The sequence below is a fragment of the Crinia signifera genome, unplaced genomic scaffold (assembly GCF_055691185.1).
Source record: "Crinia signifera unplaced genomic scaffold, ASM5569118v1 HAP2_SCAFFOLD_76, whole genome shotgun sequence".
Lineage (NCBI taxonomy): Eukaryota > Metazoa > Chordata > Amphibia > Anura > Myobatrachidae > Crinia > Crinia signifera.
In genome coordinates, this window is record NW_028142664.1 from 201,488 (window position 1) to 214,772 (window position 13,285).

A 13,285-nucleotide genomic window follows, 5' to 3' on the forward strand; every position below is an offset into this window, starting at 1 on the left:
AGCAGATTCCTATCTCTCAGATAAGTTGGGGATTTTCTCCCATCTCTTCCTCACTTATCACGCTTGCTGTTTACCATCTCAGCTGTGTATAGGTTCATAGGTAGCTGGAATTGTCTTCTGTTGCCATTTCATTGTTATATACCACCTATAGAGCATTGTTGCCATTTTATTGATATTTACCACCACGTTGCCATTTGATGGCTCTTTCGGACGTGGCTATTATAGGCGAAGCCTAGCATTGCACGCGTCTGTCAACTGCTAGTCCGAGGCAACAGAGTTAGGTTAGGCGAGGACGCCCCAGAACCCTAACACTTATAAACTGTATGTCCTACTTGATCTACAGTGTTGTTATCTTCCCCTTCCCCATCCCTCCCCTCCCCCCTCTCTTGTCTCTTCTTTTTTCTTCCCCCTCCCCCTCTTTATTCTGTATTCCTTATCATAATGTCTGTTTTGACATGTTTGAAAATTTCAATAAAAATGTCATCTTGAAAAAAAAATTTTTGCTGCCACCGCCTGCTTCATCTCTTCCGTCACCTCCTCTCTTCTCTCAACCTCCACCGCCTGCTTTCTTTATCGTATTCCCCTATCTATTCATCCACTATCTATTTATTTATTCACTCTATATCTCACTATAAATTCTATACATTTCTACTATATCTTTTCACTATAATTTCTTATAATTTATAAGCTCAAATTTTATTGCTGCCACCGCCTGCTTCATATTTTTCGTCACCTCTCTTCTCTCAACCTCCACCGCCTGCTTTCTTTATTGCATTCCCCTATCTATCTATTCATCCACCATATATTTATTTATTCACTCTATATATCAATATATATATTACTCTACTATATCTTTGCACTATAATTTCTTATAACTTATATACGTAAAAAAAATTTTGCTGCCACCGCCTGCTTCATCTTTTCTGTCACCTCCTCTCTTCTCTCAACCTCCACCACCTGCTTTCTTTATTGCATTCCCCTATCAATCTATTTATCCACTGTATATTTATTTTTTCACTTTATATCTCACTATATATTTTCACTATAATTTCTTATAATTTATATGCTTAAAAATGTTTTGCTACCACCGCCTGCTTCATCTCTTCCGTCACCTCCTCTCTTCTCTCAACCTCCACCGCCTGCTTTCTTTATCGCATTGCCCTATCTATCTATACATCCACTATATATTTATTTACTCTATATCTCACTATATATCTCACTCTACTATATCTTTTCACTATAATTTCTTATCATTTATATGCTTACATTTTTTTTTGCTGCCACCGCCTGCTTCATCTCTTCCGTCACCTCCTCTCTTCTCTCAACCTCCACCGCCTGCTTTCTTTATCGTATTCCCCTATCTATTCATCCACTATCTATTTATTTATTCACTCTATATCTCACTATAAATTCTATACATTTCTACTATATCTTTTCACTATAATTTCTTATAATTTATAAGCTCAAATTTTATTGCTGCCACCGCCTGCTTCATATTTTTCGTCACCTCTCTTCTCTCAACCTCCACCGCCTGCTTTCTTTATTGCATTGCCCTATCTATCTATACATCCACTATATATTTATTTACTCTATATCTCACTATATATCTCACTCTACTAGATCTTTTCACTATAATTTCTTATCATTTATATGCTTACATTTTTTTTTTGCTGCCACCGCCTGCTTCATCTTTTCCGTCACCTCCTCACTTCTTTCAACCTCCACCACCTGCTTTCTTTATTGCATTCCCCTATCAATCTATTTATCCACTGTATATTTATTGTTTCACTTTATATCTCACTATATATCTCACTCTACTATATCTTTTCACTATAATTTCTTATAATTTATATGCTTAAAAATGTTTTGCTGCCACCGTCTGCTTCATCTCTTCCGTCACCTCCTCTCTTTTAACCTCCACCGCCTGTTTTCTTTATTGCATTCCCCTATCTATCTATTCATTCACTATATATTTATTTATTGACTCTATATCTCACTCTACTATATCTTTTCACTGTAATTTCTTATAACTTATATGCTTAAAAAATTTTTTTGCTGCCACCGCCTGCTTCATCTCTTCCGTCACCTCCTCTCTTCTCTCAACCTCCACCGCCTGCTTTCTTTATTGCATTCCCCTATCAATCTATTTATCCACTCTATATTTATTTATTCACTCTATATCTCACTCTACTATATATTTTTACTATAATTTCTTATAACTTATATGCTTAAAATGTTTTTTGCTGCCACCGCCTGCTTCATCTCTTCCGTCACCTCCTCTCTTCTCTCAACCTCCACCGCCTGCTTTCTTTATCGCATTCCCCTATCTATCTATTCATCCACTATCTATTTATTTATTCACTATATATATCACTATATATCTTACACTACTATATCTTTTCACTATAATTTCTTCTAACTTATATGCTTTAAATTTTTTTTTGCTGCCACCGCCTGCTTCATCTCTTCCTTCACCTCCTCTCTTCTCTCAACCTCCACCGCCTGCTTTCATTATCGCATTCCCCTATCTATCTATTCATCCACTATGCTTAAAAAAAATTTCAAATGTAAATTTCAACTTTTTTCTGCCACCGCCTGCTTCATCTCTTCCGTCACCTCCTCTCTTCTCTCTACTGCCACCGCCTGCATTTTTCATCCCATTCTGTCACCTCTTCTCCTCTATTTACTGCCACCGCCTGCTTAATGCGTCTCATTCCCCATCCTCTCCTCTCCTTTCTATGCTGCCACCGCCTATATTTTGCGTCTCATTCCCTGTCACCTCCTCTCTTTGCTGCCACCGCCTGCTTTCTTCATCCCATTCCTCTCCTTTCTTTGTCACCACCACAACCTTTCTGCCTCCTGCATCCTATTCCCAAACTGCTCTTACCAGCGTCACCACCAAATACAAAGGTCTCATACTACCTGACCGGTGTGTAGCCTTTGCCACTGTAGATCACACGCCTTCATATCTTACCTGTTGACATCCATCCTCTTACCTTCTGTATTTCAGCTGATCTATATGATAACAAAAGTACATTGTACCTATTACACCATGTGCAATCTGGTCACATTTATAACAAGATACAAAATAGCACAATATATATCTTTGGGTACTTGTTTCCTATCTGGGCGCCCAGGTTTTCAACGTACGGCACCGTAATGAAATGGGATCGCATCGGATGCGGTACTCGATGATGTACGATCGCATACGATGCGATGCGATCCGATTTCAATGTGAAATGGCTCAATTTAGCCAAATTATCATAGGAACAATAGTAAATGTGCCAAAAACACCCCTGAACATTGAAATGTCCCCCCAAAAGTAGTTGACGCCACCCCGCCATCAACGTGAACCCGAAGCGTGGCGAGCGCAGCGAGCCCGCGAGGGGCGGCGGTACGCGTCCTCCGACCTTTTCATGCCCTACTATCCACTAGGGCGTGGAGTGAGAATAGAATAGTGTGGCGAGCGCAGCGAGCCACCGAGCCCGAAGCGTGGCGAGCGGACGCGGATACCTTCACAGTTATACGCGTCACCTTGCGGGCTTCCCAGGTGTCCATGGCGACGCGGACACCTGGGAAGCACGCGAAGGGACGCGTTTACCTGTGAAGGTATCCGCGGGGCTCGCTGCGCTCGCCACGCTTCGAGCTCGGTGGCTCGCTGCGCTCGCCACACTATTCTATTCTCCCTCCACGCCCTAGTGGATAGTAGGGCATGAAAAGGTCGGAGGACGCGTACCGCCACCCCTCGCGGGCTCGCTACGCTCGCCACGATTTGGGTTCAAGTTCATGGCGGGGTGGCGTCAAGTACTTTTGGGGGGACATTCCAGTGCTCTGTGGGTTTTTTGGGGGTTTCTGGCCCATTTACTATTCTTCCCTATGCTGATTTGGGTAAATTGATCCATTTAACATTGTTTCCTATGGGGAATCGGATCGCATCGCATCGTTCAATATCGTGTATGTGCATTTGTGGTATCCGATGCGATGCAATCCGATTTTATACGGAGAATAGCATGGTAAGCAATTAACTTAGCGGGCGCCCAGATAGGAAACAAGTACCTATCTTTGTTTCCACGATGAAATCTATAGACACTTGGATAAGTTACTAGAATGTAACATTACGGGACTGCAGAGCATAAGCTGCTTTGTGACGCTTCTGTTTGCACTAATGCGCTCATCTGTAGAGTAAGCACCTGGACCTGCACATCAGGGGTTCTATGGGGAGGGGCCACATCTTAATGGGAAATGGTGGATGGGACAGAGTGTTTGTAAGTAATTGTACGCTGGCTGCATGTACAGGATCTAATATGTAAATGAGACTGAAGGGGTACAGACTGAGTATCTTTAGTTACAGAGAGGTCGCAAAATCTCTTCCCTGCTTACGGATCTTTCTTTTACAGGTTCTCAGTAAAGACCTTATTCTGCTCCCCATGAGATGAATTTCACAGCGTTGCGTGTGGACCAAACTTCGTCCGCAGTGCCTGCCGTGCTCCCCCCCCCCACACACACACTGCACGCCGCTTTTCCCGGTACGGCTGCGAATGGATGATATGCATAATAATCCGTAAGCAGCCGGGGAGAAATCACTTGATGGTCGGCAACCATCGAATGATTTCTCCAGCGCTCGTAGATCAGAGACACCTGTATGGAGGTACCATTGGAATGCCCAGCGTGTTAGTTGGGGTGGTGCTTACCCTTTCACTAGGCAGCGAGTGTACACTGCCTAGAGATCAGGTCTGAATCAGGCCCAGGGTGATCATAATGAATAGCAGGTAGGAAATAAATATGTGGTACACAAAAGTGGCAAGTTGCTTAAATGATTGGTCCATTTGGACCTTATTGGTCCATTGCAAGTGCTTGCAAGGGAGGGGCTAGTTCAGGCAAGGGAGGAGCTAGTTCAGGTAAGGGAGGGGCTAGTTCAGGCAAGGGAGGAGCTAGTTTAGGTAAGGGAGGGGCTAAACAAGGCAAGAGAATCACAGAATTCCCCCACCCTAAAGGATAGTAGTAATGCAGAGAACTCCATCTATTTCTCCTTCGCTCCATAGGGATATATGTACACTGAGTTCTCTGCATTACTACTATCATACATGTATTCCAATACACTGATTAATCCTTTTGCTGTACATACCATCTATGTATATTACATGCCGCATACATAATGTAGTGCTGGAATAAATTCACCAGCAAATGTAGGGGCATTTTCTAGTGAGATCACTTAGAGCAGGCATGTCCAACGTTGGCCCTCCAGATATTGTGAAACTACACATCCCAGCATGCTTTGCCACAGTTTTGCTATTAGAGAATGCTAACACTATTGCAAAGCATGCTGGGATGTGTAGTTTCAAAACATCTGGAGGGCCAACGTTGGACATGCCTGACTTAGAGAATGACCTGAAATCTCCCTGGGTGTACGCCCCTTTAATGTACAACTTTCCATTCTGAACATGTATTATTGGTTATTATAATACTGCTATACCCAGATCTAGCTCCCTTTTTCTTTCTTTATCATGCCCCCATTTAAAGTTGAAATCTTCAATCAAACATGGTTAAAAATAATAAGAAAAATGAAGATATAATGTACTTACATGCAGAACCAGGCATGGTCGCATCCAGCAGTGCCTCTGCCTCACTAGATGTACTTAGACCAGGTGGATTTGGGAAGGTTCTCCAGCTGGAGGTAATTGACGAGAAACCCGTAAAATTTGCCTGCTCCGCCGCTGTAATTGGTGGGTAATTGGCCTCTTCTGCCTCCATTAGTTCTAGATGGTTATTACTGGAGGCAGAGGGTGGAAAGAATGCCTAGAGAAATAAGAAGTAACAGTGTATATCAGTGATTATTACATCTACCATAGGACTGATAGAGGACATAAGACAGACAGACAGAGGCATTTAGCAAACTTCTTGTTTGTGCCATTCAACCATGTGCCATTCAACATTCTTGGGGGTGATAGAGCCAAGGCACTTCTTTAAAAGGAGGCCCGATGGACATACATGTTGAACACTATCAGCGCGTTTGGGCTGAATGAGCAATTGAATTTGAATTGTTTTCTCTAACTCCACCTTGCCTTTATAAAAATTTTCTCTTTGCTGACAGTGCCTATTTGCTTAACATGTCTTATTCATTTTTGCCGTTTTTTCACTTCTCATGTTTAGATTATTCAATCTTTGCCTAAAACATGTAATTATAAGGGTTTTTTTGTCTCTCACAGTGCTGCGGCCTCTAGGCAACTGCGGGAAGCTAACGCCATCACTATGGCTACACCGTGCCTCCGATTGGATAGTGCGGGATGCCGGAAGCAGGAAGTGGCTGCGACTTGTGGTACGCAAGCAGCCGGCTGTTCCTTAGCAACCGGATACCCGTGACGTCATCCAACGTGCGACGAGTCAGCGTGCAGGTGAGCGGAAACGCGGGCTGTAGGCGGGGACTGTGCTGAACACCGGGCTGGTGAAGGTATTTATTCTTGTTTATTGCATGTTTGTATTCTGTGGATATCTATATATATATATATATATATATATATATATATATATATATATATATATATATAAGCACAGCATTGCAGTAGATGTGAGGTCGCTATGGTGCAATTACAGGTGTTCATCTACTTTGTGCTATCAAGAGACATCTATATACTCTAGAAGTGCAGAGAGGAAAATGACATTCCAGAAGCTCACTATGGAAAGTGTAACCTGTGCTCTATAGTCCACTTTGTCTCCTTGTCAGCTTATTATGAGGCGCAGGATTATCAATTATATTAGAAAAATGTCAGAAGATGTGACGGAGCTCACATTTGGGACAATAAGAAAGTATTGGTAACATAGTAATTATGTCCTTTCTACTTGTGTGTCCCCTGCTAGAAAGAAAACTAAAAATGTGTCTTTGTCAGTGATTTTTATGTAACCCTGAGCACAAGAATAACTGTGTTAGGGAACTTTACACTGTTAAGGCCCCCATACGCTATGCGATTTGGGCTAGAGGATCCAGCAGATTGTCTCTGACATCCTATCGGATCCGATGCGCAGTCCCGTGCGCATCGGATCAGAGCTCGGACGGGCTGCACATAAAATACATCTTATGTGCAGCAGTCAGCAGGACATCCTGGGTGCGGTGAGCAGGGTCCGGCAGGTGGCAAGGAGAATTGAAAAATCCTATTCAAAAGAGTGGGTGGCCACTGTTTGGCTGAGAGATCTCATTCAGCCAATCAGCAGCCACCTGATCTTTTGAATAGTATTTTTCAATTCATACACCCCCTGCCTGCAGCTCTCCGAGATTATGGGCCTTATTCTGGTTGGAGCGGCCGGGCCGTACGCGTACGTCCCGGGGTTTTTCATGATCTGCGCATGTGCAGATACGCTAATGCGCCGGCGCGAACACTCCAAAAAGCTTACGGCCGGTGTCTCAACGTGCGAAAAAACCTGTACGCGAGCGTACGGGTAATGGGGCGGCATAGGGGCGTGTTGATGGGAGCGGCCGAAATAATGAGGGAAAATGGGCGTAAATATGGGCGTACACGGGGGTGTGCACCAAAAATGAGCGGTGCTACTACCGCACGATCGACTAAGGCACCGTTCATTTCGGACACCAAACATGCGGCCGCCAACCGCCAGCTCAAACCACCCCTACAGATACCGCATGCCAGCGTGCGCCTGAGTTGGCTAATTAACGCTGATTACTACTCAAACACATACACCTGAATGTAATAAGCAATGCTGCAGTCTATTAAGTCCAAAGCATGATTTCACTACCTGCAAGCCACACACACAGCACGCAAACACATTGGAAGCTTATGTTTTTATACTTCTCCACATTTAAAGGTTTGTTTAATTTAAGGTAAGAATCTTTTTATACGCTAAGGTAGGTATTTGCTAAACAGTTAGACACATTCACTACGTGCTTTCATAGACTTTACGCAGTAGCACACTCAATCTACACAAGTCGACATGTGTCAACGTGTTCACTCTAATACTAACATAGGTTTTGTATTTAGGATACAATAACATAAACCACATCTAACACCTACAAAGGATGTTTCAGCAATGTTTTAAGCCCATGACCACAATTTTCCACACAATCTTTGTATAGTACCCAAAATAATGACCTGTACCACTATCTCATCTGCTATGATTTGGATTTGACTACACTCTGGATGTAAGATGCCACCAATCACATTATTGCACTCTCATCTCTCTAACAAAGGATTACTACATCTGCTTATGACACTGTCAAATCATATATATTTAAAAAGTTATGCATGTTTGTTCACAAGCTAATTTATCATGTTTGGCCCATTCAAACATCGTTTTTTAGGGAGGACACATATGCATTCCTACACAAATGTACCTTTTCACCCTTGTTTGTCTGCCTCACCCACTCCATGAGGAAAGCATTGTTCTGGACCTGCTTTTACCTACTACTGTAGGAGCTACCTCACCTGCACACAAACTGCTTTCTCACCTATTAAGTTGCTCTGCACATGTGCTGACACAAACTAATTAGCAGGGAAAAGTTGGATAGGAACATGGGAATGGCCATGGAGAGGGTTACACATGGGAAACTTCGACCACACTTCAACAAATGTTCAAAAATACCCTGGTCAGTAAGTACACATAAATCTAGTATTTGTTTCACACAAGAAATGACACATACCACAATTTAGATTTAATTTGTAAAATAAATTTATTTGCTGTTCAGCATCACAGCTTGACACTTTAATGTGAGAAATCAAATAAACAAATAAAATAGACACACAAATAAAAAAACAGCCAGAACAAGAGGTTGCATATCTCCAAACATGTGTTACCCTGCAAATGCAATGGTGAAAGAAATGGGGACACCAGAATACGTACTGCAACAACCAGGGTGAATACTAAGCAAGATACACACCACCAAAAAAAAATATCCTGCATTTGTAGAGGTCAAAATACGAACTTTCATGCCCATGGCACGCAAATGGATCGATGGCCAACTCAGGAAGCGGATGTCCAGTGCAATTTAAACCTTTGGCCTCCAACCACAGAGGAAGTGAACCAGGTCTCATTTGGGCCCTTTTTTGCCCCTTTTAGATGGGGCCTTGGGGACAGGGGCCTTTGGCTCAGCTGGCTTTCGGCGTCTTCCCCTAGTCGACACAGGAGGGTCAGCCGAGGTGGAAGGTTGGGGAGCAGCTTGGGGTGGGGCAGCAGATGGGGGATTGTCCCTTAGGGACCTGGCGGTGGACAGCTGCTCCGCAAGAAGTTCATTCTGGCGGCTGAGGTGTTGGCCAATGCTTAGCATGCCAGCCGCCAGAGTTTCATTAATGCGGTTCAAGGCCTCAACCTGCAGCTGGTTTGTGGCCTTCCACTCCGCCAGAAAATCCCCCACCTGCTGCTGACGGATCGCAGCATCCACCCCTTGCTGCTCGATCCTGTCCAGCGTCACCAACAGGCTCTCATTCCATGTTTCCTGTGGCTGGGGCTGGGGGCGACGTGTTGGTGGAGGCTGGACCACTTGCTCCACCTGTGGCTCTGCAGAGGAAGATGCTGCCGGTACATACTGTGTTTCTGCTTCTTCTAGGATAAGAATTGAAAACAATGTCACCATCACATACGCAATAAAAAATATCTTTCTAAATACAATGCATTACTGGGACTTACCATCAAAAGCAGCAGCAAAGACCTCCGCCGGGAGCTCACTGTCCATATTGGAGATCCCCCTGATCTCCCCCACATCAATCACGTCACAGGAGTCCAGCTCCAGGGAGGTATACTCCAAATGGTCAGGCATAGGACCTCTCCCGGTGGACATGCTGTGGTTGTACCGGTCAGTCATCTTCTTCTTCAGTGCACTTTTGAAGTCAGTCCACCTAGAAGTTTAAAAATACAAATATCACCATGAGATATGTGCACCACTGTGCTACGTGTAGGGTTACCACCTAGTCCCTTTAATTCCGGACACATGTTACTTACACAGGTTCTGTGGCAGTTTAAAATTAGGTGAAGTGGAGTCTTGAAGTCAGCCAGCCACAGAACCTGTGCAATTAATATGTGTCCGGAATTAAAGGGACTATGTGGTACCCCTAGCTACGTGACATTTCCTAGTGTGGGTGATCTTATGTTTTTTGGCCATATGTGTCCCACACACACATTCATGTCTCAATTAGGAGGCATTTCAGTGTCTCATCTCATTCATTAGGCCACTAAATGCACATACATACATCACTATGCAGAAATGACATCATCCATGGCCAAATTAGGCACCTCCACCTGGTGTGAAACTACACATTTCACCATAGCTTGACAATGTGGTTATTATGGAGTAATTTAACTATGGAATGGCATACTGGGATGTGTAGTTTCTCACCAGCTACATGTGCACAGTTTGCTCATTCTTGTTTCAGTAGCATCATATGGAACATGTTACAACAACTCTTTCAAAAACACACTTTCTCTTGTCCCATCACATACTTCACATGAGCAGAACTGTGCCCATAACCTCACATCACACCAATAGTGCATGTTTCATATATCAATGTGGGTTATTAGACATGGTTGTGTTCACATGTGACATTGAAGTGTAGCACTATCTACAAACACACCTTTCTATTAGTCTCAAAACATACATGTAACATATGTACACACATATGACATTATCAGGGGGACAAAGACCAGGGCAATTTTTCAGCAGTCTCCAGCAGGAACTGAGGCCCTTATTCTAGTTCACTCTTTCTGCCCAAATATTTCTTAGATGGACAAAACCATGTGCACTGCAGGTGAGGCAGGTGTAAAACCACACCCAAATCTGATTATCTCTGCACAAGTAACACCTGCCTCACCTGCAGTGCACATGGTTTTGTCCATCTAAGAAATATTTGGCCAGAAAGAGTGAACTAGAATAAGGGCCTCAGTTCCTGCTGGAGACTGCTGAAAAATTGCCCTGACAAACACACTAACCTTTTCTTCACCGCGTCCCAAGTTCTGACCACTGGTGCCACCTGGTTCACTTCCTCTGTGATCTTGTCCCAAAGGTTTCTCCTTGCACTGGCACCCGGCTTCCTGGTTGCCAATTCAATCCATTCGCGTGCCCTGGGCACTAGAATTCGCATTTCGGCCTCTACAAATGCAGGGTTTCTCTTTCTGGTGGTGGTATCCTGCTCAGTCCTCACCCTCGATGTTGCAGCACGTTTTCTGGTGGCCCCAGTTCTCTCACCATGCACCTGCTGGGTCACACCTGTTTGGAGAGATGCAACCTCTTGTTCTGGCTAGTTGCTTGGCCCTTGTGGAGCTGGTGGAGGTTCACCAGGGCCTGTTACTGAGGGGCCCGCTTGATCTTGCAGGCTACTCCTCTCTTGGGCCCTCCTTCTCCGCTCCTGTTCCCTCTTGTTCAGTGCATCAATCAGGGATTGTGCTGTAGCTCTCTGCAGAGCGTCCTCTGCTGCTGAATCGTCAGAGTCAGACATGTTTGCAGCAATTGTGGCCTGCATCTGACTGAATATTTATATGTTAATTTCCCGCCATGAACAAGGGGGCGTATATTTTTCCACGCAATATAGATGCAAATTTACGCCGATATTTCCCGCGATAATTCCCGCTTAAATTACGCAGGTCTCAACGCACCTGACCAAACACCTGTATATGCACATACACAGGTTGTGGAGCATTGTGCTACATCGTGAAATGTGGGCACCTGTCATTCCAATGACAAGTGTTGTCAGCTGGTATCTGTTGGAGTTTGTGTATGCTTTGTGAGTCACATTTCAAAACCTCACGTTATAATGCTTTCCTTACATATGTAATGTGTATGAAATTGTCATACAGCAACATGTTGCATTGTGGCCCTTTAAGCAGCGTAGTTATAAGTAGAGGGTTGCGTGTATTATTTTCCGCCTACTGTATATACAGTACTCCTCTCCATGCATATCGGTGCATCGTGCCCCCTTTAAGCAGCGTAGTTATAAGTAGAGGGTTGCGTGTATTATTTTCCGCCTACTGTATATACAGTACTCCTCTCCATGCATATCGGTGCATCGTGCCCCCTTTAAGCAGCGTAGTTATAAGTAGAGGGTTGCGTGTATTATTTTCCGCCTACTGTATATACAGTACTCCTCTCCATGCATATCGGTGCATCGTGCCCCCTTTAAGCAGCGTAGTTATAAGTAGAGGGTTGCGTGTATTATTTTCCGCCTACTGTATATACAGTACTCCTCTCCATGCATATCGGTGCATCGTGCCCCCTTTAAGCAGCGTAGTTATAAGTAGAGGGTTGCGTGTATTATTTTCCGCACACTGTAAATACAGTACTTCTCTGTTCATTGAATGCATGCTGTTGGTTGTGGTGTGTGTATATCGGAACGGTCCGCGTAAGTTTCTATTCGCATCCAGTTTGTTAATGTAAGAGGGATTAATAAAGTTAATACCAAACAAACAATTTTTTCGACCAATCAGCAAGCACCAAAAGTGATATATGTACCTGCAATTAATAACTGCGCCATTGCCACTATGACTTGTCCTCGAGCTAGGCCCTTTTCCACCTCAGAGCTTTTGGCCCTGGTCGAAGTTATGGACCGTCACCTGGGGCCCAGGGGCCCATATGTCAGTAATGCCGACAAGCGGCGGGCGTATACTGCTGCCCGCCGCCTGATCTTCTCTACGACCGGCGTCCGCAGAAGCCTGGGGCAGGTTGAGCGGCGCTGGTCAGACCTGCGCCGGCGGCAGCCGGTTTTACTCAGCAGCCTTCGCCGCCATATTGCCCGATGTAAGTTTTGATTACTAGTATGTCAGCGTTTTTTAGCAATGTTTTGTGTACTTTTTATAAATATGTTCCTGAGTATGGGGGTGTATATGGGGGGTATATGGGTGTATATGGGGGGTATATGGGGGTGTATATGGGGGGTATATGGGGGTATATGGATGTATATGGGGGTATATGGGGGGTATATGGGGGGTATATGGGGTGTATATGGGGGTGTATATGGGGGGTATATGGGTGTATATGGGTGTATATGGGGGTATATGGGGGTATATGGGTGTATATGGGGGGTATATGGGTGTATATGGGTGTATATGGGGGTATATGGGTGTATATGGGGGGTATATGGGTGTATATGGGGGGTATATGGGGGGTATATGGGTGTATATGGGTGTATATGGGGGGTATATGGGGGTGTATATGGGTGTATATGGGGGGTATATGGGTGTACAGTATATGGGTGTATAGGGGGGGGTTTAAGTAGTTGATCAGTTTTTGGGTGTAGGATATCAAATAGTTTGCATGATAAATGTCTGAAATATCACAGCAATGATAATTTTGAAGGTT

The 13,285-nt window shown here is 44.2% G+C and overlaps 1 protein-coding gene across 3 annotated transcripts in view; it reads left to right on the forward strand.

The window, feature by feature from the left end:
* Nucleotides 1-13,285, forward strand: part of LOC146056227 (uncharacterized) — a 97,123-nt gene that overhangs the window by 40,787 nt on the left and 43,051 nt on the right. For all 3 annotated transcript variants that reach the window (XM_083168357.1, XM_083168356.1, XM_083168358.1), the window contains one exon: nt 6,207-6,392. The gene's annotated coding sequence lies outside the window, so the exon portion shown is untranslated. The remainder of the gene's footprint in view (nt 1-6,206; nt 6,393-13,285) is intronic.